This window comes from Balaenoptera acutorostrata, chromosome 12 (genome assembly GCF_949987535.1).
Source record: "Balaenoptera acutorostrata chromosome 12, mBalAcu1.1, whole genome shotgun sequence".
In the NCBI taxonomy this organism is placed as follows: Eukaryota; Metazoa; Chordata; class Mammalia; order Artiodactyla; family Balaenopteridae; genus Balaenoptera; species Balaenoptera acutorostrata.
This window is the reverse complement of record NC_080075.1, coordinates 50,663,264-50,686,416: the sequence shown is the minus strand read 5'-3', so window position 1 is coordinate 50,686,416 and position 23,153 is coordinate 50,663,264.

Genomic DNA, 23,153 nt, shown 5'->3' with positions numbered 1-23,153 from the left:
AGTCTGTTAACATTTTTTTTTTCATTTGTTTCCAAGTTCCCAGAGAGATGACAACAAATTTATCAATGAGTCAAATAAGAAGCTTTAAGAGGTTCCAGTACCTTTTGGCTGAAGATGAATCTGCTAGTGGTTTGTTTGGTCCTTGGTCAGTTTTATTCTTATTACTTACTGTATATCTCTGAGGACCTGGAAAGAGTAAAGTTTAGGCCATCAAAGCTAGCTCTTAGCCAGCAAAATGACCCTGCTTTCTTTCTTCTACTTAGTTTGAGCTAAAAGAAAACTGGATTCTATTCTCCCTGAGTGATATGACTTTACAAGAGATTCTTTGGCTTAAGGATACAAGGTTCTTGCTTCTGTGCTTGCTCTGAATCTTTACCTTCTCTACTCCTAGCTGAAAAGTGAATACAAGATACCTTTTGTATAGGATTCTATCCACATTTTCCTCCCAACTTATGCAAAAATGGTTATATAAAAAGATGAATGGATAGATAGATAATCTGCTTTATTAGAAGACACTTGTCACATATATAACTATGCTTGTGAGTGTTCCTTTCATATTTCTCACATATTTTTGCTTGCATTCCTCTTTTACTTTCTTTTCCAGGCAAAAATACAACACATACTCCAAAAAATAACCTCATGGAAAAGGCTGACAAAATCACTATCAGAATTCCATATTACTGCAAAAGTTCAATAGTTTTGTTACTTCCTCTGCTGGAGGTAGTCTGAAATAGGTAGACAGAAATTTTAGTTTGCAATGAACAGCATGTCATTGTGAGAAGTGAAAAGCAGAATAATTCTGGTTTTATCATTAATCAGTATTTATAATATTTTGACATGTAACGTTTACCTACCTTTGAATGATGTAGAGTATTCTGATTACATTTCACTTCTTGTATACTTTATTTTGTCTTTTCTGGAGTTGATGATTACCTTTTTTCCCCATTTTTTTAGCTTTCTATATACCTCCTAGAAAGTATAAATCTCCTTTCCATATATTTAGACCTACCAGGTAATATATCAGTTTCATTGTTTTCTTAGAGGTAGTCATCTCATGCCTTGGTTTTGATCTAATCTGGACCTTATGCTCTCTAGGGTTTTAGCTACAGCTATATTCCTGAAATCTTCTAATACACTTCTCCTAGGCATTATTCTTTATCACTTTGTGATGCTGGAACACTCATTTGTCTTCTTCCTCCCCCTCCTTCTCCTTTTTCTAGTATGGCATATCTTCCAAGAATTTTAAAAAATAATGCATGGGACAATTTTTTGGAGAAGGTCTCAATGTTTTTTTCTTCTAACTTTGTATTTGAAAGATAACTGTGATGGGAACAGATTTCTAGTTGAAAAATATGAAGGTATTATTCCATTTTGTCCAGTTTCCACTATTATGTATTGCTAAGAAATTCGATACTGTTCAAATTTCTCAACATTTGCATGTGGTATGATTTTTTTCTGTGTAAGCTTTAAGAATCTTCATTGTGTGTCCAGCCTTCTTCTATTTGATGGTGATGTATGTACATGATTTGAGTGTTCTCCACTGTGATGAATATTTATGGGTTATTTCTACCTACAAACTCAAATGTTCTTTTTTTTCCCTTTTTACCACTTTATAATTACAAAATGTCTCTTTTATCTTTAATACTAATCACTGTCTTGAAATTCATTTCATCTGACATAAATATAGCGATCTTAGTTGTCTTACGATTATTGTTTGCCTAGTATAACATTTCCCAGCCCAGACTTTAACTTCTCTCAGTTTTTGTACTTAAAGTGATTTTTCTTGTGGATAACACTTGTTGGGTTTATCTAGATTGGCAATCTCTGCCTTTTACCTGGAGTATTAAGCAACTTATTTTTAATGTAATTGTTGATGTAGTTGGGTTTAAACATGATAGTTTGCTATTGTACTCTATTTGTCCCAATTGATCTCTACTATCCTCTTTTGGATTTATCGAGTATTTTTTTTTATTCCCTTATATCTCTTCTTTTGGCTATTGACTATGGCTCTTTCTTTAATTAACTTATTTCCATAGTGGTTGTTCTAGAGTTCACAATATCCATCTTTAACTAATCACAATCTATAAATTATATACCACTTTATACCTGTATAAATCTTTCTATTTTGAACATTCTAAAATTATTTCTTTGCTGAGTAACCCCTCTGTTTCCTCAGTTTTTTCTTTATTATTACTATTCAGATGGTGGAGTTCCTGGGCCTATATTTCAGGTTTCCTATGATTGCTCTTACTTTTCAAGTGGTCTGTGTGTATGTATTCTAATTAGAAGGAGCTTTTCTCATCTTTATCCTTCAACATTTTCCTTTTATATTTTGTTTTATGCTAGATTACTTTTAATTTCAAAGACCTTTTTTTTTCTTATATAAATATGCTTACTTACGTATGCATATATTTTAATGGTATTTATACAGTGTGTTTATTTTATTGCATTCTGTTTTCTGAATTGTCTGTTTCTTCTAGGAATTTTAGTTCTCTGTTTTATTTTCTGTCATTCAGGTTACAAAACATGGTGAAATGATAGACTATAGAAAATAGGAAAAAATCTCTGCATGTATCACTGGTGTTGGTTACTTTGTTAATTAGTGGGCCTTCTTTGTGTGAGCTGGCTGCCTCATTATGACTTTTCCCATAAGTTGGTTTTTGCAGCATTTTCAAAGCTAAATGTTCTCAAACTAATGTCCTTTCTTCATTGTATTTCATGCTTCTGATGTCTGAGCCTTTAGGGGCTCCATGATGCATACAGGCCTGCTTATGCGCTTCCCCCACTGCTGGCATCATTTTTCATTTTCTCTCACTGCTCAGTCTGTTACTATTTAGTTATATGATTTAAATATTCCAAAATTATTTTGCTGGCATCTCTTTTTTGTTATGTTTATTCTTAAATATTTTCTTTTTTTATAGTTGTGATAAAATTATATTTAAAGAAATTATATGTTTTTGCCATTTAAGAAATCAGCTTTCACATCCAGTCTTATGTTTAATCAGTAATTTAATAAGTTTGTGCTAATTGTCTAATAGGTATTTGGCCTTCTGGACCCTGTCCTCGAGGTACTTATATTTCATTTAGAATGACACAGCTAATGCTTATAAAAATGCAGAGCAGTACACTATATATTAATGGGGTAAAGAATATAATCGAAATTCAGGAAAGGAGGAAATATATGTGGACTGAATATTTAGAAGAGAGAAGAAAACGTTAGGTCATGTACTGATACGAAATGGAACACATTTGGTCTTTGCTAGACTGAAGAAGAACACATCAATAACAATGACAAAGAACATTTCTAGAATGCTTATTCATATGCAGTAAATATACTAAAATTAGTATAGACTACTCATCTAATCCTCCAAACAAATAAATGGGCTAGTTACAATTATTTTCTCCACTTTTATAAATGAAGAAACTGTGGCTTGGAGAAGGATTTGACTTGCCTAATGTCAGAAAGCTAATCAATAGTTGAACCAGGATTCAAGTCCCAAAGGCTGACTTTAAAACCTATGCTCTTAAACAGCAGGCTAAACTGATATTTGTATAAATACAGCTTAAACTTAACAGTGTATTTCAATTCAATGTAAGTAGTTTCAGAGATTTTTTAGAAAGTCAAATATAATCTTAATTGTGATAGACAATAACAAGGAAATGTAGACTGGTTTATGATATATCCTAATTAAAGAAGACAGTTAACTTCTTTTGTTAAAAATTATTCTATTGAAACTGGGGGTAAAGCTGCAGCTTTAAGCTGAAGGTAAATAAGTCAACAAAGCAATACGCTGACATGGGCTGCAGGAATTTAGAACTCTTGGTTAATGTAATCAACAAGTTTTGAAATAAAAATGTCATAGAACATTACTGATATGCCCTCCCCAAAAACAATCTCAGTAAGAACCCAACAAATGTATACAAACAAAACAGAACACACACAATTAGACATAAATCTGTAGACAAATTCTATTTCCATTAAGATTTTTCCCTAAATATACATGCATTAAGATTCTATAAGACACAACTTGTTACATTGTGCCCCCTTTGAAATACAGCAGCTTAAAATATTAGAAGCTTGATGCAACAAAGCTAGTCAATCAGGCATGTAACGATGACTGCTTACACTAATTAGTAATAAATGGCTTCCATAGTGCTAAGAAATATTCTTCACTTATATTTACAAAATACAAATTCCAAACACATTTATTAGGTACAGCTCTCCACTGTTTCTGCATGTCCATTTATTGAAATTTAGCACAAAAATTTTAAAGTGGATAACAAACTTTCAGGGATTAAAGAGGGGAAGTTTGGTGTGGTGGAAAGAAGAGGATTGGTATCAGAAATTTCTGTCCTTGAGTAATGATGAAATTGTCTAAAATAAATTAAGTAATTAAAAAGAAAAATGTCAGAAAGCAAGTCCATTCAAGGACCAAATGAAAAAAAGTAGTGTTCCACATAAATGTCGGCTCCTGGGCCCCTTAAAAGAATTGCAAACGGTGATGTGTATCTCCTGCCCATTCAAGGTGATTTCTAATTTTTTGCATTAAGTTTAACTGGAAAGGCAGTAAGTTCTGGCATTTTGCATATGTGCTTTAAATATTATTGTTGTTGTTACTGTTATTATTATGACTACATGGTTATATACTTAGTTCATTCAATTTATTAAAAAAAAAAAAAAATCCATTTGGCCAAACAGATCTCCTGGTCAAATGACCAGCCAAATGAGTTTACTTTCCATCAGAAAGAAGTCTGACTTCATTGCATTTTATTTATTACAGTTGCTTTCATTTCAAAATAACTGTGTTGATACAAGCCCCACGGCATCTCACTTTTGAATTCAAATTCTAAGATAAATAGATAGATAGATGATTGACAGGGTCAGGTAGACAGATATAGCACAGGGAGCTCTGTAGTAAGCTTGATACTAATTCTCCAGTTTTGTGTTTTTATTTTTTTTTTTGGGTAAGGTCATGTTATTTCGCTACCAATATACCCTCCCTCAGGAGCTATGCATTTTTGGATTATCCTTTTGGTTGGAGCTCATGAATATGGATGGGACTAGATAGGATTCTGGAAAGCTGATCAATTTTCCTTAGTAATCTGGATCAAAGGCAATTGTGCAGTGTGTGAATGGGAAAGAAGCTTCAGAAACTTCAGTAGATCTGAACTTCAGAACTGCAGAACTCTCAATCTGATCAATTTTAGACATAAGTACATCAGGAAGATGAAGATGTACACAATTCTGTTAAAATGATCTGTGCCATGTACTTTCTGGAAAGTCTTTGTATCCCTCAGGAATAAGCACACCTGGGGTTGAAGACATCTGTTATAAAGCATGGTTCATTCTTCATCCTAACAAAATTACTCTGCCTGTTGACAAGGTCAGGAATTATAAAGTGAAGATAAATAAAAGAGTTTATTCAAGAAGATCTTACTGCATCAATGTAGTCCCTTTAGTCTATCATGTCAGGAAAAGGAGATGTGGCATTTGTCTATGGTGACGTGATTCAGCTGAATTTGATTAACTACTTGAAGGGATCTGTCAGCATCTCTGTGAAACTAATCTGAAATATTCCATTTCCTTAAATGTGTTTAATTGGGTTGGGGCCTCAAGGCATATTTTTATCAGACTTCTAGCTGCATAGCTAATGCCCTGTCCTGATGTTTCAAAAATCTGTCTTTCTCCTATTATTTGATGTCTTTTATGTCTCAAAAACAGCAACTCAGAAGTCATGAGCACACATAAAACTAGCAGCCAAAAATCACACCAACATTTCATTAATTTAAGTCTATATTGATTTAAATTATTATGGAAAGATTTAAATTATTATGGAAAGATTTAAATTCAGAGTTGTGTGTGTGTATGTGGAAAGAGAGAGAGAGAGAAAGAGAGACTTTAATTTTCTTAAAAGATAAAAGTAAGATTCAGCAAGCCATCTTATTGATTTATGCCTCCAGAGATATTACAGGGATTTTTTGATCCCTGATCTGTTTGCCCTGGTGTTTATTCCCTTACTTTCCACTTTTCTCTCTCTTTTTCATAGACTGATGTATAAAAACAAAGAAGCATTATCATATAACCATAAAATATATGCAGAAAGCATTTCAGAAATATTAATTTATACTTTAAATAATAATAAAAAATTTAAACAGAATATTTTGTTTTTCAAACTGGAGATGTGCAGAATAAGCCCACCTGGGTCTTAGAATCCATCATATAATCATATAAGTTGCATTAAGAAATAAAAAGTAGACACTTATTACAACAAAAATATATCTAACAGTCAGTGCAAGTGGAGATTTATATGCCATGGAAACTTGAAAAGGTACAAAGACACAGAATATGAATTCACAGCTGAAACACTAGCATATGATTTTCAAGGTTTTATGATGACATGGAAGCAGAAGCTACCTACAAAGGTATGTATGGTAGTAACGCAGAACAAAGGGATTATACAAACCACATGCAAATGTGTAGTAGTGTGCCATAGGACCTCAGTCTTAAAAGTACAGTGATAATGATGGTGAATCTCCTAACTGTTTTATAGTGACCAGGAAGTCATATCCATGCCTTACTCAGGTAAAGGAATCTATTCTATCCATTCAGAAAGAGAAGAAAAATGCTTGGAGCTCTAGAAAGGCATCCCTTTTCAATTTGTTACTTCAGAACCATCCTTATGTTATAATGCAACATTCACACATCCTCAGTTATGTCAAGGCCTGAGTGTATGGCCAAGGATATCACAGGTAGCTTGCTGTTGTGATCTTTTTTTCCTGGAGTATTCCTTTGTTCTACTTATTTCCTTTCTTAAGAAGGAAAAACTATACAGTTAAAATATCCACAGAATTCTCTTTACCTATACAGAACTTCACTGCAAGAAGTAGAAGGTAGTCTTCATAGGTTGCACACCTGGTTACTTTCCTGGCCTATTACTGACTGAGCCTTTGTAGGTAGTGACATTTCTGGATGTATGCCGTTGAAGAGGAGAGCTCCCCACCACTCTTCTACCATTTAACAGTTGATTTCAGACCTGATTGTCTGAGGATCAGGACACTTTTCCCAGGCCTGCTTGATACCAGGCCACAAGGTGTGCTTCCTTGGGGGGACTTCTAAAATGAGTAAGCAATCTTACTTTGTCACAATTTTAATAAAGATACTCATTCCATCTTCAGCCCTGCTTGTAAGAGAGCCTTTGCATCCTTCACAGTTTTATTTGGCAAAAGATACTGATCTCTATTTTGGAGGGTGAAGGAGGGTTGGAAAGTAGATCTTCTTTTCAACTTTATGCCCTTGGTAATATTAATAGCTTTTTTCAAGGCTAAAAAGTGCAACTGATTGTAAGATTAATTTCTCATTGTACATGACACTATGTAACACAAACTCAACATTTCTTGCTTTCTAGGACTAATATCTTGACGGGTAGAATGCAATCCAGATAGAGAGAAAGATAGAGGTAGAAAGAAAGATAGCAGATATTCATACATATATATATATATATACACATACACACATATATATATATAAATACATTGAGTGGATAATGGCAAATATAGTAGAACTTTTTAACTTTTAATTTCGAAAATATAATGTAATTACCATGACATTAGCACTACAGAAAACATTAAGGAGTTGTATTCCTGAGAGTTGCCTTGTGATTATACTAAAATAGCAATTCAGTGCATTTATTTATTGGAGTAAGTAATTAAAGTAACCAAAAACTTTTGCAAATATCAATTGTTCTGTAAATGCTAATATTTTAATAGAAGAAATATGTGGATGTTTAGAAGAATGATGAAATTGACAAATATGAAACTGCATTTCCTTACTGCTTGGATGAGACTCACCCTCATTATGGAGAGCAATCTGTATTACTCAAAGCCCACAGATTTAAACGTAAATCTCACCCCAAAACACCTTCACAGAAACACCCAGAATAATATTTGATCAACTATATGAGCACTATGGCCCAGACAAGCTGTCACATAAAATTAACCATCATAGCGTATTATCCAGGGACTTGTAATATTAATAGTTTAAATGTTTTCCCTTTAACTTTTTACCTTGTTACCTAAGTTTTTGGTTTTGTTTTTAAACATCTTTATTGGAGTATAATTGCTTTACAATGTTGTGTTAGTTTCTGCTTTATATAAGTTTTTTAAAGAAAGATTTTATATCACTAAAATTAAATGGCAACTCAGTGTCACCTGCTATGAATAAAATAAAACTAAAAATAATATAATGTAAATAAAATAATGTTTTCTGTACTCTGCAAAAAGTTCTGAAACTCAAGTCTTCCCCTAGTACATTAAAAAAAAATGAGAGAAGTTGGAAAATTTTAGAGAGGTACTAAAGGCATTCTGGCACCAAGGTAAGACTTCCTCATTTATTAAATCAATTCATTTTTCACTAGAATTAAAAAGTAATTAACCAAAGTACTCCAGATAATGGTGGAGAGAGGAGGTACGATGATTACTCTTTGCATAAAACAAGTATAAAACGACAATATTTCCAGTAACAACCATTTCGAGTCCCTGGAAATCAGCCAATGTCAGATCAAAATATTGAGAAGCATTTGTTCTTTACAAACTGCTGAAGTGTTATGAAATGCAGGCTGAATCTACGGCTTTCTTGCCTGGACTTGTTCCTACCAACTTTCTGCCCTCTTCCCTGTTTGGTCACTGGAAACCTATCTTTACTGGTTTGGGGTTTGGGCAAATTAGCAGCTTTACCATTACAGGTGCAGACTTGATTTAAGGTGGGAACAGGAGATATGCCCAGGTCTCTGCCAACTAAAATCAGCAGGCTCAGTTTTAAAGATGTGGAAAACCCATAGATATGGTAGTCTAAGATTGAGGTCCCAGTCCTGGAAGGGCAGTAGACAAGGCAGGAATTTAATGGTGATATTCTGGAAGTGACAGATCCACAGAAGAACTGAAAGAAGCTACAAACCCATGCCTGGCTGATGGATAAACTATACACGCATTGGGGGTGGGGAGAGGTTGACCTAAAGAATCATGAAAAATCTAAAATCTATGGGATACTGAAAATTTCCTGGGAATTTAAATGCATTTCTCTACCTATACAGGGCTAGCTCAGTAGAAGGCAGAGCCTTATGGACTTAGGGTGTCTAAACACAAACTCCCACACAAACTATGTATTACGTGACCGCTGACATACACACACACACAGGAAAAATACCCTAAGAAGCCAGGCAAAAAAGATAAAATGTTTTTTTAACTGCATAGTACAGACAAGTTACTGAAAACAACAACAATAACCCTCAGGATAATAAAATAAAGCCCCAGATTACTACATTAACTACAGTAGTCAATTAACTAAAATCATTAAGCATGAAAATAAACAGAAAAGTGTGACAAAACAGTAGCAACATAGCAAAATGGTAGCCAATAAAAACTAACTCTGGGTGAGCCCAGATATTTAATTTAGCAGGTAATAATTTTAAAGCTGCTATAATAAAAATGTTCAAAATAAAACAGGATCATATTTTCAAAGAACTAAAGGTAAATGTGCTAACAATGAGAAACAAATAAGATTTTTCAAGAGAGTAATGTATATTATAGCAAAGAAACAAAAGGGAAGGTTGCAATGAGAAGCCAATAATTTAAATGAAAATATACCAGGTAGGCTCTTGAACAGATTTGAGATGGCAATTTTCATATAGTAAAATTCAGTTTTTGCACCATACAGTTTTATAGGTTTTGAAAAATGCATGGTATAATACCTCCACCACCACAGAACCATACAGAATAGTTGCATCACCATAAAAATTCCTATGTGCAACCTCTTTATAGTCTATCTCTCCTCCCTCCTCAAACACCTTGGAAAGTAGAGACCTTTTTTTCTGTTCCAAAAAATTAGTCTTTTCCAAAATATTATATAAATGCAATCACAAAATATGTAGCTTTTTGAGTCTGATTTCTTTCCTTTAGTAAAATTCATGAGACTCATTCTTTTTGTGTAAATCAACAGTTCATTCCAGTGTATGGATTTACCACAAAATTTTTATCCATTCACCTGTTAAAGGACATATGGCATGTTTCTAACTTTCAGAGTTTATGAATAAAGCTGATTCAAATATCTACACAGGTTATCGTATGGGCATAAATTTTCAGTGCACTTGGGTAATAATTAATACATCAATGCTGGATTGTATTTTAAAAGTATGTTTAACCTTATGATAAACCACCAAATTGTTTTTCCAGAGTTGCTGTATCATTTTCACAAGCAGTGGAAATGTTTTCTTTGTTCAGCAACCTTGACAACACTTGATATTGTCATTTTATATTTCTTAGCCATTTTAGCAGTTGTTTAAAGGTTTCTCAGTATGATTTTAATACACATGCCCTTAATGATATGATTTTGAGTGACTTTTCATATGCTTATTTGACATATATGTATCATCTTTGAGAAAGTGTCTGTTCAAATTTTATGTCCATTTTCTACTTGGGTTTTTTGGTTGAATTTTTAGAGTTCTTTTTATATTCTGGATAAAAGTTAGTATCAGATACATAATATAAGAATATTTTTCCCAGACTTTGGCTTGCCTTTTCATAAACTTAAAATTTCACAGAGCAAGAAGTTTTAAGTGTGATAAAGTCCAATTCACCAATTAAATTTGTTACTTTTTATATGTCATGCTTTTGATGTCATATATAAAAACTCATAAAATTCAAGGTCATGAGATTTTCTACTATTTTCTAGAAATTGTGCAATTTTCCATCTTATATTTAAATCTACAATCCATTTTGAGTCAATTTTTGTATGAAGTGAGAGGTATGTGTCAAGATTCATTTTTTTTTTAAATGTGGAAGTACAATAGCTACAGCACCATTTATTGAAAAGATAATTCATCAACTGAATTTGAGTGTAACTGAAAAAAGCCAGTTGACTATATCTGTGGGGATCTATCATTGGGTTTTCTATTCTATTCTAATGATCAATCTCTCTTTCCTTGACCAATTGGGTATTATCTTGATTAGTGCAGCTTTATAGTAAGGCTTGAAATAAATTAGTATGAGTCTTCCAAACTTGTCTTACTTTTTGAGAAATAAATAAATAAATATAGAATCCGAGTCTACCTTCAAATAATACTACGTTGTTTCATCTGTAATATAGGTATCTATAACAGTATAGTTCCAATTTCTCCCTTCCATCCCTTTTATTCTTATATATTTTACATGTACATGTACTATAACACAACATATTTTTGCTTTAATTACTAAGTTATCTTTTAGGGCAAATAAAAATATGAAAAATAGATTTTATTTACCTTCATTGTTTCTATTTTCAACACTATTCTTTCCTATATGTAGATTGAAAAATATTTCTTACCTATATCACATTCCTCTGCCTGAAAACCTTCTTTAGAATATCTTATAGCATAAGATATGCCGGTAATAAATTCTAATTCTTGTTTTTCTGAGAAAGTCTTCACTTCTCCTACTTTATTTTGATGTGCATTTTTGCTGGGTACGTAATTCTGGGTTGACAGTTATTTTTCCTTTCTTTTTTAAAATCAGCACTTGAAAAATATCAATCCATTGTCTTAATTGCATGGTTTCTTATGAGAAGACTGCTATAAAATCTTATCCTTGGTTCCTTTGTAGGTAATGTGTCTTTCTACTCTTCAAGATTTTCTCTTTGCTTTTATTTTCAGTAATTTGAATATGATATGAATAACAAATGAGTTTTTCTGTGTTGATTTGTTTTGCTTTGTTTTGTTGCATGGTGTTCTGTAAGCTACTTATACCTATGGTTTGGTGTCTATCACTAATTTTGGAAATTTCTTAACCATTACTTTTTTACACATTTCTTTTCCCCATTCTTGTTTTTTTCCTTCTGAGATTACAATTATGTGTCTATTAGATCATTTGATATTATTCCACAAGTGTTAATACTCTGCTCTATGATTTTCTTTTTGTTTTAGTTTGGATAATTTCTATTGATCTATCTTGGAATTCACTGATTCTTTCCTTGATGGTGTTGAATCTAACTGATAAGTCCATCTTAGGCATTCATTCTCACTTTTCTTTTTTTGTTTTCCCCCAGCATTTTCATTTGGTTCTTCCTTATTAATTCTATTTCTATGCTGAAATTACCTATCTGATCATGATGCGTGTTTTCTACATTTTTATCAGAGCCATTAACATACTAAGCATAATTATTTTAAATTTCCTGTATGTTAGCTCCAACATCTGTGATACATCTGAATTTAGTTCTGATGATATCTTTGCCTCTTCAGACTGTGATTTTCTTGCCTTTTCGTAATGCCTCGTAATTTTTGTTTGAAAGCTGGACATAAACATAGGCGTTGATATATATATATTTATATTTATAGTTATAAAATATATATTTACACTTTGGCATGTGCATGCCTTTCTTTCTAAAGAGACAAAAATAATGGGGTTGTGTGTTAATAAAGTGGGGAGTTGGGGATTAAAGTTTCCTGTTACTATGGTTCCTTTCCATATACCACAGGCTTCATATCCCTTTACTGACTGGGTTTATGGTGTGGGCTAATTTGCCAGAGGGCTTTCCTCAGTATCTGGTTTCCTGGGAGAATCAGTCTCTTGCAGCACTCTCAACTGTAATCCATTGGTGTTTTGATTTTTATCTTCATAGCCTGGAGGTGAGTGGAGTGGGAAGATGACATTCTCTGATGTTCTAATTCATCCTAAATCTTAGGCAGGCTCTGTTTCCCTTTGTCTCAGGGCTTTGGTCTTCATAAGTACTCCTTCCCTTCCTCGAGCTACCATGGCAAACCTCTCATGCTTCCCTGCCCATATCATGGGGGTAATACTAACCCATCTCTCTGCCTGCTCTCCTCCCCAGCTTCAACAGATTTCCAACATTGCCAATACAGTTTTTGTTGTTCTTCCTTATGCAGATTGAGGTCATTTCTCTATAATAGAGATGGCGGAGATGGGTATAGCATCTCTCTCTAAGAGAGACACTAGTGGCTATTGTTTGTCTCCTCCTGCCAGCACCACAAGAAAAGTTTTCTCAGTATTCTATCCAATCTTGTGAGTAGCTTCAGAAAATCCTGGAGGAAAATCTCAAAGAGTGTGACCCTGCCTATATCTATACCTCTATGGACTTCACATTGTTGTGTTTTCCCATACTCACATCTTAGCAATTCATTAAAATTTATAAGCTGTATCTTCTTACTGGCAATATATGGCATCCTGCGGTGTCTGTCCTAGGTAAGCAAATGCTTAGATTGTGTTTCTCCTTGCCGACATCTGTTTTTCCCAATATTTTAGGTTACTTGATTGTCCTGGGAACTCTTTTCACTGATGGGTTCAAGAAAAGTTATTAATTTCATTGACTTGCAGTTTATATATCTAAATCTTAGTTGTAAAAGTTGGAGTAACACTTCTGGTATTCTGTATCTCTGAACTAAAACTACTGTTTGTTGAAAACAACAAAATTAGTTTTAGATTGGTATCCAGTTGCCTCTACATTTGCTTTTCATTTCCACAGCTAAAACTAGTTATGCAAATAAAAAATATTAAAGGATTGATTCAGATTTTACAAATACTGTCTAATATGCTAGAAATACTAAAAAAAAAGAAAATTTTCAAAAATATATATTTAAATTAAACAGTCAAATAAGTTGATTTTACCAAAACTTTAGTCTTTCACATTTAAACTATGCTAAGGTTTTCTAACTGTCTCATTAATATTGTTCCTCTGCATGTGAAACTAACTTGGGTTGAGGGTTGGGGTGTGAAGAGGAGAAGACCAGAAGAAGAATGATAAATGATGTACCTGAGTATGAGAAAAAAGACACCAAAAAGAGATAACTACAGTTATCAAAATAGTGATGTTTGATCTTACAGTGACCTTTTCAAATTGTATTCTGCTTAAGTATTTCCCCAACTCTGACCAAAAAAACCCTCATTTTTATCCATAGTAAAGATATACATCTGCTGTCTCCAAAGTGAACAAAAATCCAGTAAGAATTATTGCCAACTTTCTTTTCTCATCTATTCCTGCAAAATATTTTTTCACCACAGTAATAAAGTAATAATAATAATAATAATAATGATAATAATAATACAAATGCATTCTTGCTAACATATAACTTCCTCCCAACAAAATCAGTTCATTTCAGGAAGGGAAATACAGATTAATACAGAGGAGTTTTGAGTAATCCACCCCTCCAAATTAGCATATAAAAGAAAGCAATGGACGAATGAATGGTCATAAATATGTGTAAAATATTTAAAAATTTAGTGTAACTGGAGGTTGAATGCTTGTGTGTGGCTGGAGATGAAGCTGAGAATGTGAGCCAGACCAGATATTTTACAAAGGCTTTGTAAACCAGGCTAAATAATTCAGTCTTCTGTAATAGGCAAAAAAGAGCTAGAAAACAGCTTGAATTGTCAGGACATAATTATATTTTTAGAAAGGCAACACTGGAGGTGACATAAAGACCTAGACTAAGGGGCAGACCCACAATTAGAGGGCTGTCACAGTGTTATTGGCAAGAGGGGATAAGAGCCAAAAGTAGGAATCATCAGTGTGTATGAGTAAGTAGAACCAGATTCAGAAGGTAATTTTTAGATATGACTAATAAGATTTGGTTCCTGATTAAACATAGAAGGGAGAGCTTTGAAATAATGTGGATGATGAAACCTAAAATTAACTAATATCAAAAAAGGATGAAGTTTGAAGAATAGAGTTTTTGAACTTTAAGTCGATTTATTTCTAGTTACACAGGCAGCTCTTATAAATCATCATCTTACTTTATTTTCAGGGACATTTCTTTGACTTTATCTTGCAAATCTCTTTCATTTTGTTGTTGCTATTGTTGTGTATGCTATATCATTTATTTTTAAAAGCTATTTATAATACATTGATTGAACCTTTCCCATAACATTTTATGCTTGCTTATGTCTATACAAACTTTCTTATCTTCCTGTGGACAATAAATGTGGTAATCTGAAACTTCTTCTGTACCTAACAGTATATCTTTTTCTTTGGGAATTCTTTTTCACTCTTTGTTTTATTTTTTCTTATTCAAATCGGATCATTTTCTCAAAAGTCTGCTGATTCTCAGCTATATCTTTATATTTAAGAATCAAATATTCAATGGTGATTAGATTTCCTCGTTCATACCAGTTTGGATAACTCACTGGCTTCACTATAAAGGGATAGAACAGACAGTGGTCACTTTTTTTAGGGTCTACAAAATATCAGTATTTGGAGATATCTTCTCTGATTTAGTTTTCTTTATTCAGTTTCTCTGAAGAAGAATTCTTCAAGCATGAGCCTGAAGGCACATTTCCTGAATGTAGAAGTCCTCAGACAAGTCATAAGGGGCTGTGGATCACATTATCTAGATTTTTACTTGGTCTTTCTTCATAGTCATGCAGTTCCACTCCCTTCTTGATATACCTGATAACCCAAAATTCTGAGATTCAATAGGGATCTTGAGGATAAGTCAACTCACTTCTTACCATTAGTTCCATTAGCAAAGGCTTTAAATTGGAGGCTACTATTTTCTGATAAATCATCCTTTCTCCTCCAGTTACTTTCATTTTTTTCAAACATTTTCTTTTTAATTTATCAACTTATACTGTCTACTCCTTTGTTATCAATGTCCTTGTGGCTCTTTATATTTCCTATTTATTTTATATAATTTGAATGGAATCTAGGGAGGGAGAAAATATAAATATATGTGGTTGAATTGTGTTCACTTATTCCAAATATGCTATTTAATTTTTAAAATTTATTTATTTTCCAATTAAGACCTCAATTCAGCCTTTAACAACTGGAGATTAGAGCATCTACCCTACCTATTTCAGAGGGCATCATATAATTCTGACAATTAAAAAAATATACAAATACGAAGGTATTATTAGACACTCAAGTTAGTATTATCATGAAAATAACCTATAAGCAAACCCTTCATTTTTCACCAGATGTGATTTGAGCTGCATTCTTAATTTGTGAAAAAAAGTATAAATCATATCAACATGAGATGTTTAACGGTTTTCACAGAAGATGTGTGGCCTACATAGTACCCACAGAAAGTTTTCCAGTGGAGGTATATTACTGTGACTATCCCCACAGCTTATGCAGAAAATTCCCCAGAGTCTTGTGCATAGCAAGGATAAAAACAAAGGGTATCTATGATTTCATTACTTGACTGTCACTATCCAATTCTGTAGCTTTCCTTTCCCTCATAATTCATATTCAGATTTTCAAAAAAAATTAGGATTCTAAGTTTGACCAAGGCTTAGTCTAATGTATTTTATATATATATATATTAGGAGGAGTGTATACACACACACACATATACATAAATGGGAGATTATATATGTATTTTATGTATACATATATATGTATATGTATACATATATACATCTCCTATTTATCTACCTACCTTCCTCTCAATGTGCATTGGAGGAAAGAAAGTAAGGAAACACACTGATATTTAACAGGGTTGACCTCAAATAATGGACTACTGTATGGGAGTTTATATTTCTGTACTTCATATTTTCTAAGTTTTCAAGTTTCTACTTGAATATAAGAACATATTTTATATTCAGAACATAATTATTTATTTTTAAATTGTACTTCAGCAGATATAGGATTGTCATGTCACAGAGATGAAAAGCTCTAGGTATTGCTGCTTTAGGACATAATTTAATAAATTTTGAAAGACCTGCCCTCATAATTTAATAAATATTGACTTTAATAAATTAACACCTGTTTATAAGATTTTGGTTTCAAGTAGGTAGAAACAATCTTGCAAAGAATTAATCAGTCTTCTCTCAGTTCCAGAGTGAGTTGCAAGAAATGCTACATGATGAGCAGAAGGATTGTTTTTATTCATTCTACCAAGGATATACAGCATATAACATGAGAAAGGTTAGAAATTATTTTTGATTGCTCAGTTTGGGGGACCCAATATTCCTAAGAATAGGTAACAATGAATAATGGGGGAAAAGACTTCTGCTTTCTTTAATGTTTTAACATAATTTGTTCAAATTTATTATAGGGACTGGAGAAAAAGAAATTTGTACAAGCATAAGTAAAATAAAGAAAATGTCATTATTTTACCCAAGTGTCTCTTAATCATTATAATTAATCTGTGGAAATCCTCTATTTCTTCATATGTGAATGGTCATTTAGCACTAGACTTATTTTCAAGCATTTTGCACATATAAAGTCACCACATCAAGGTCAAGCACAGTGATTCTATGGATCAAATTGAGCAACCAGTGGTGACTACTTAATTTATATAATTGAAAATGAAAATTACTTATGTTGTTCCTACTTTGAAATCCATGAAATCAAAGACATTAGACAGAAAAATAAACTAACATCTCCAGATTTAAAACCAGAATAATGACAAATCCACAATACTTTGGTATTGTGTTACTTTATGTATTACTGTGAGGCAAGATTCCTATTAAATAAGTTAATACATTTAAAGCATTAGAACTATACCTATTTCTTGGAAATCATTCAATAAAAATGACCTATTTCCACTAGCTATTAACACTTTGTCACTATTAATTTATTTTTTGATTTGTCAAATGTGTTAGCATTTTCTTCATTGTATCCTGAAAGCTAAAAATAATTATACATCCCTAACTCTACCATGGTAAAAGAAAGTTAGATGGTGTGTAATGAAGAATTCAGTTGAACTTTGTTCCAGGTTCCTGGGAGGTAACATCTAAACCTTTGGAATTTTCCAAGTGATAGGAGTGCCTTTGTTACTTATGGTGGGCTCCTAAGACCACACCTGATAATTTATACTAATGAGGTGAATCAGGAAGGGGCCCGTTTACAATGAATGACTAACCATGTGATTAGAGGGTTGGGGATATGAGTCCCATAGAATTAGCCTGTAGGGAGGGAAGGGAGACTGAAGATTAATCCAAACCACATGGCTTCTTTGGAGAAATGTCTATTTAAATCTTCTGCCTATTTTTTGATTGGGTTGTTTGTTTTTTTGATATTGAGCTGTATGAGCTGTTAGTATATTTTGGAAATTAATCCCTTGTCACTCGCATCATTTGCAAATATCTTCTCCCGTTCTGTAGATTGTATGTTTGGTTTGTTCATGCTTTCCTTTTCTGTGCAAAAGCTTTTAAATTTAATTAGGTCCCATTTGTTTATTTTTGCTTTTGTTTCCGTTATTCTAGGAGACAGATCCAAAATATGTTGCTTTGATTTATGTTAAAGAGGATTCAGCCTATGTTTTCCTCTAAGAGTTTTATAGTATCTGGTCTTATACTTAGGTCTTCGATCCATTTTGAGTTTATTTTTGTATATGGTGCTACAGAACGTTCTAATTTCATTCTTTTACATGTAGCTGTCCTGTTTTCCCAGCCCCACTTATTGAAGGTACTGTCTTTTCTCCATTGTATATTCTTGCCTCCTTTGTTGTAGATTAATAGATCATAAATGCATGGGTTTATTTCTGGACTTTCTATCATGTTCCATTCATCTATAGGTTTCTTTTGTGCCAGTACCATACTGTTTTGATGACTGTAGCTTTGTGATATAGTCTGAAGTCAGGGAGCATGATTCCTCTTGCTCCATTTTTCTTTCTCAAGATTGCTTTGGCTATTCAGGGTCTTTTCTGTTACCATACAAATTTAAAAATTTTTTGTTCTACTTCTGTGAAAAACACCACTGGTTGTTTGATAGGGATTACACTAAATCTATAGATTGCCTTGGGTAGTATGGTCATTTTAACAATATTTTTTTCTTTCAATCCACCAACACAATGTTTCTTTCCATCTGTTTGCATTGTCTTCAATTTCTTTCATCATCTTATATTTTTTGGAGTACAGGTCCTTTGCCTGTAGGTTTATTCCTAAAGATGTTCAACATTGCTAATTATTAGATAAATGCAAATCAAAACTACAATGACATATCACCTAACACTGGTCAGAATTGCCATCATCAAAAAGTCTACAAATAATAAATGCTGGGGAGGATGTGGAGAAAAGGAACCCTTCTACACTGTTGGTGGGAATGTAAATTGGTGCAGCAACTATGGATAACAGTATAGAGGTTCATTAAGAAACTAAAAATAGAACTGCCATGTGATGCAGCAATCCCACTCTTGGGAATATATCTGGAGAAAAATCTAATTCGAAAAGATACATGCACCCCAAGGTTCACAGAAGCAGTATTTACAATAGCCAAGACATGGAAGCAACCTAAGTGTCCAATGATGGATGAAAAACTAAACAAGATGTGGTACATATATACAATGGACTACTATTCAGCCATAAAAGATAATGAAATAATGCCATTTGCAACAACATGGATGGACCTAGAGATCATCATACTAAGTGAAGTAAGTCAGACAGAGAAATAAAAATATATGATATTGCTTATATGTGGAATCTTAAAAAATTATACAAATGAACTTATTTACAAAACAGAACTATACTCACAGACATAGAAAACAAACTTATAGTTACCAAAGAGGAACCGTGGGGAGGGATAAATTAGGAGTTTGGGATTAAAATATACACACTACTATATATAAAACAGATAACCAACAAAGACCTACTCTATTGCACAGGGAACTGTACTCAATGTCTTGTCTTTCCACCTATACTGGAAAAGAATATATATATATATTCTTTTTTTTTTTTAAACATCTTTATTGAAGTATAATTGCCTTACAATGGTGTGTTAGCTTCTGCTTTATAACAAAGTGAATCAGTTATACACATACAATATGTTCCCATATCTCTTCCCTCTTGCATCTCCCTCCCTCCCACCCCTCTAGGTGGTCACAAAGCACCGAGCTGATCTCCCTGTGCTATGTGGCTGCTTCCCACTAGCTATCTATTTTACATTTGGTAGTGTATATATGTCCATGACACTCTCTTACCCTGTCACATCTCACCCCACCCCCTCCCCATATTCTCAAGTCCATTCTCTAGTAGGTCTGTGACTTTATTATATATTTAATATATATATATATTATATATTATATATTTTATATATATGTGTGTGTGTGTGTGTGTGTATATATATATATATATAGCTAAATCACTGTACACAACATTGTAAATCAACTATTTTTCAATAAAAATTAAACAAACAAAACATATGGCCAATGATTCCATCAACGGTGCTTACGTACTGAAGTCTCAGGAAAGTCTCTGGACACGGAGATTTGGGTGAGACTTTTTGGTTGAAAATAATCTGCATATTGTCACACATCTACATGCTAAAAGGGTAATACATCCCTGAGAACAGTGCAAGCTTCACTTTTGGGACCTTCCTATACCTCTTCATTTGCATCCCTTTGTTATAATAAAACTGTAATTATAAGTATAGTACTTGACTAAATTTTCTGAGTCATTCTAGTGAATTATCAAATCTGAGGGGGTAAAAGGAGCCCCTAAATTTGTATCCAGCTGGTGAGAAGTGAAGGTGGCTTGGGGACCTCCAAACTGGTGGCTAATGTCTGGAGTAAGGGCAGTCTCATAGAGGATTATTCCCTCAACCTGTGAAGTTTGGCCTACCTCTTCGTAATTAACGTCAGAAGTCACTGCAGATGGAGATTCCATAAGTGTTTGCGATACCAGGAACTACAACATCTCTCAAATTCTCCTTTTTGCCAATTTAGGCTTCAGTTTCCCCATTGGTATTAGAGGAATATCTATTTTCTTTCTTTCTTTAATAACTGCCTAATCTCATTTACTAATGGCTACAATCTTTATTCTAGAGAAGAGCTAAGATAGAAAATTCTGTCTATCTGCTTCTAAGGTGTCCCAGATAAGGATTTCCTTAGATATCCAGGCTCAAAATGACTCTAAAATTAGTCTGTTTTTAATCTAATAACTTTTTTCAATCAGAAGTCAGTATTAACAGAAAACAAAAATGAAGGAAAGGTAGAGGTGACATGTTGAACAAGAAAACAGGAGAAAGGAAGAAAAATAAATAAATGACATAAATATTTGTGCATGACTAGTAAATTATCTCTGAAAATGACTCCAAAAGTAAGCTTCAAAACTGAGACAATGCAGCAGCATTTGAAAAAAATTTCATTGCTTTCTAATGATTCTATTTTGCATAGTATTTATTTTGGTATTTAAATTCAAATGTGAGTAAGCTCATTCTCAATGTTCCATTATCAAACATGATTTCAGTCTTTAAAAATCATCGGTAGATGAAAGATGCAGAACCTGGGTTGTGGTTACAAGTTACTGTAATAAGATGAAAAATTCAGGCTTGAATATATTTCATATAATGAACCTAGGATCAAATCCAGGCTATTTTCAATTATCTTTGGCCATCATTAAAGCCAAACTCTGAGATGCTGTTAACTTTTATATCAACAATGTAGAATTTAAATAGAAAAAAATTATGGTATAAAAAGTATTGGTTGCATGTTAATGAAAGAATAATGATTTCTGTGTGTGTGTGTTGAAATGTAGCTCAAATAACAGAAAGATGTTCTAAACGAAATTAATAATTGCATCTTTGATGCCAAAGCCATATAGACAAATTGGCCTTGAATATTAGGCAGCAAAATGGAATTGCCTAAGTCTATTTTTCAAAAGATCATCTTAACATTTCTCAAAGTTATCTACTCAAAGGAGCTCACATATATCTAGGTGTTTATGCAAACCATCATGTAATGTATTAAAATATTAATAGAGTAAAATTTTGGAAGTGTATGGTATCATTCCATCATTTAATAAAATTTCAAATGTATTTTAAGTGTCAGTTGAGTTTTTTTGTTTTATCAATTTCTAGATATATTTGTAAGTTTCATACTTATATTAGTTTGCTTGGGCTGTTACAACACGACTGGATACCTCATGCCACAGACTGATAGCTTACACAACAGAAATTAATTTTCTCATAGAAATTAATTTTCTGCCCTCAAGTTCTGGAGGGCAGAAGTCCCAGATTCAGGTGCCATTTGGTTGCTTTCTGGTGAGAGCTCTCTTCCTAGCTTATAGAGAGTTACCTTATTGTTGTGTCCTCACACGGCCTTTCCTCTGTTGTGTGCCAGTGGAGAAAGAAAATGGTAGGGTGTCTCTTCCTCTTCTTATTAGGACACCAATCCCATCAGATTTGGGACCCGTACTTATGCCTTCATTTAACCTTAATTACTGTCACAAAGGCCTTATCTACAAATACCATCACACTGGGGGGTTACAGCTTCGACATATGAATTCTGGGGGACAAAATACAGCCCATAACAACACTACACAATCAAGTGATTTACTGTTTACTAATCATAGGGCTTGATTAAGAATGTTTTAAATTAGAAGTAGAACTGAGTAAGTCGTTTGCATGTAGATAAATTTTGGAACAAACAGTATTCAACAGTCATTTTGAAACCTGAAAGAATGCAAAATAAATGTTAATTTTCTGTAGTATAGTCTGAAGTCAGGGAGCATGATTCTTCCAGCTCTGTTCTTCTTTCTCAAGATTGTTTTGGTCATTCAGGGTATTTTGTGTTTCCACACAAATTTTAAAATTATTTGTTCTAGTTCTGTGAAAAATGATATTGGTATTTTGATAGGGATTGCACTGAATCTGTAGATTGCCTTGGGTAGTTTAGCCATTTTAATGATATTAGTTATTCCAATCCAAGAACATGGTCTATCTTTCTATCTGTTTGTGTCATCTTCAATTTATTTCATCAGCATCTTACATTTTCAGAGTACAGATCTTTTACCTCCTTAGGCAGGTTTATTCCTAGGTATTTTATTCTTTTGATGCAATGGTAAATGTGATTGTTTCCTTAATTCCTCTTTCTGATAGTTTGTTGTTAGTGTAGAGAAATGCAACAGATTTCTGTATTTTAATTTTGTATCCTGCAACTTCACTGAATTCATTGATGAGCTCTAGTACTTTTCTTGTGATGTCTTCAGGATTCCCTATGTATAGTACCCTGTCATCTGCAATCAGTGACAGTTATACTACTTCTTTTCCCACTCGGATTCCCTTTATTTCTTTTCTTCTCTGTTTGTTGTGGCCAGGACTTCCAAAATTATGCTGAAAAAAAGTGGCAAGAGTGGACAGCCTTGCCTTGTTCTTGATCCTGGAAGAAATGCTTTCAGCTTTTCACCACTGGGCATGAAGTTAGCTGTGGGTTTGTCATATATGGCCTTTATCA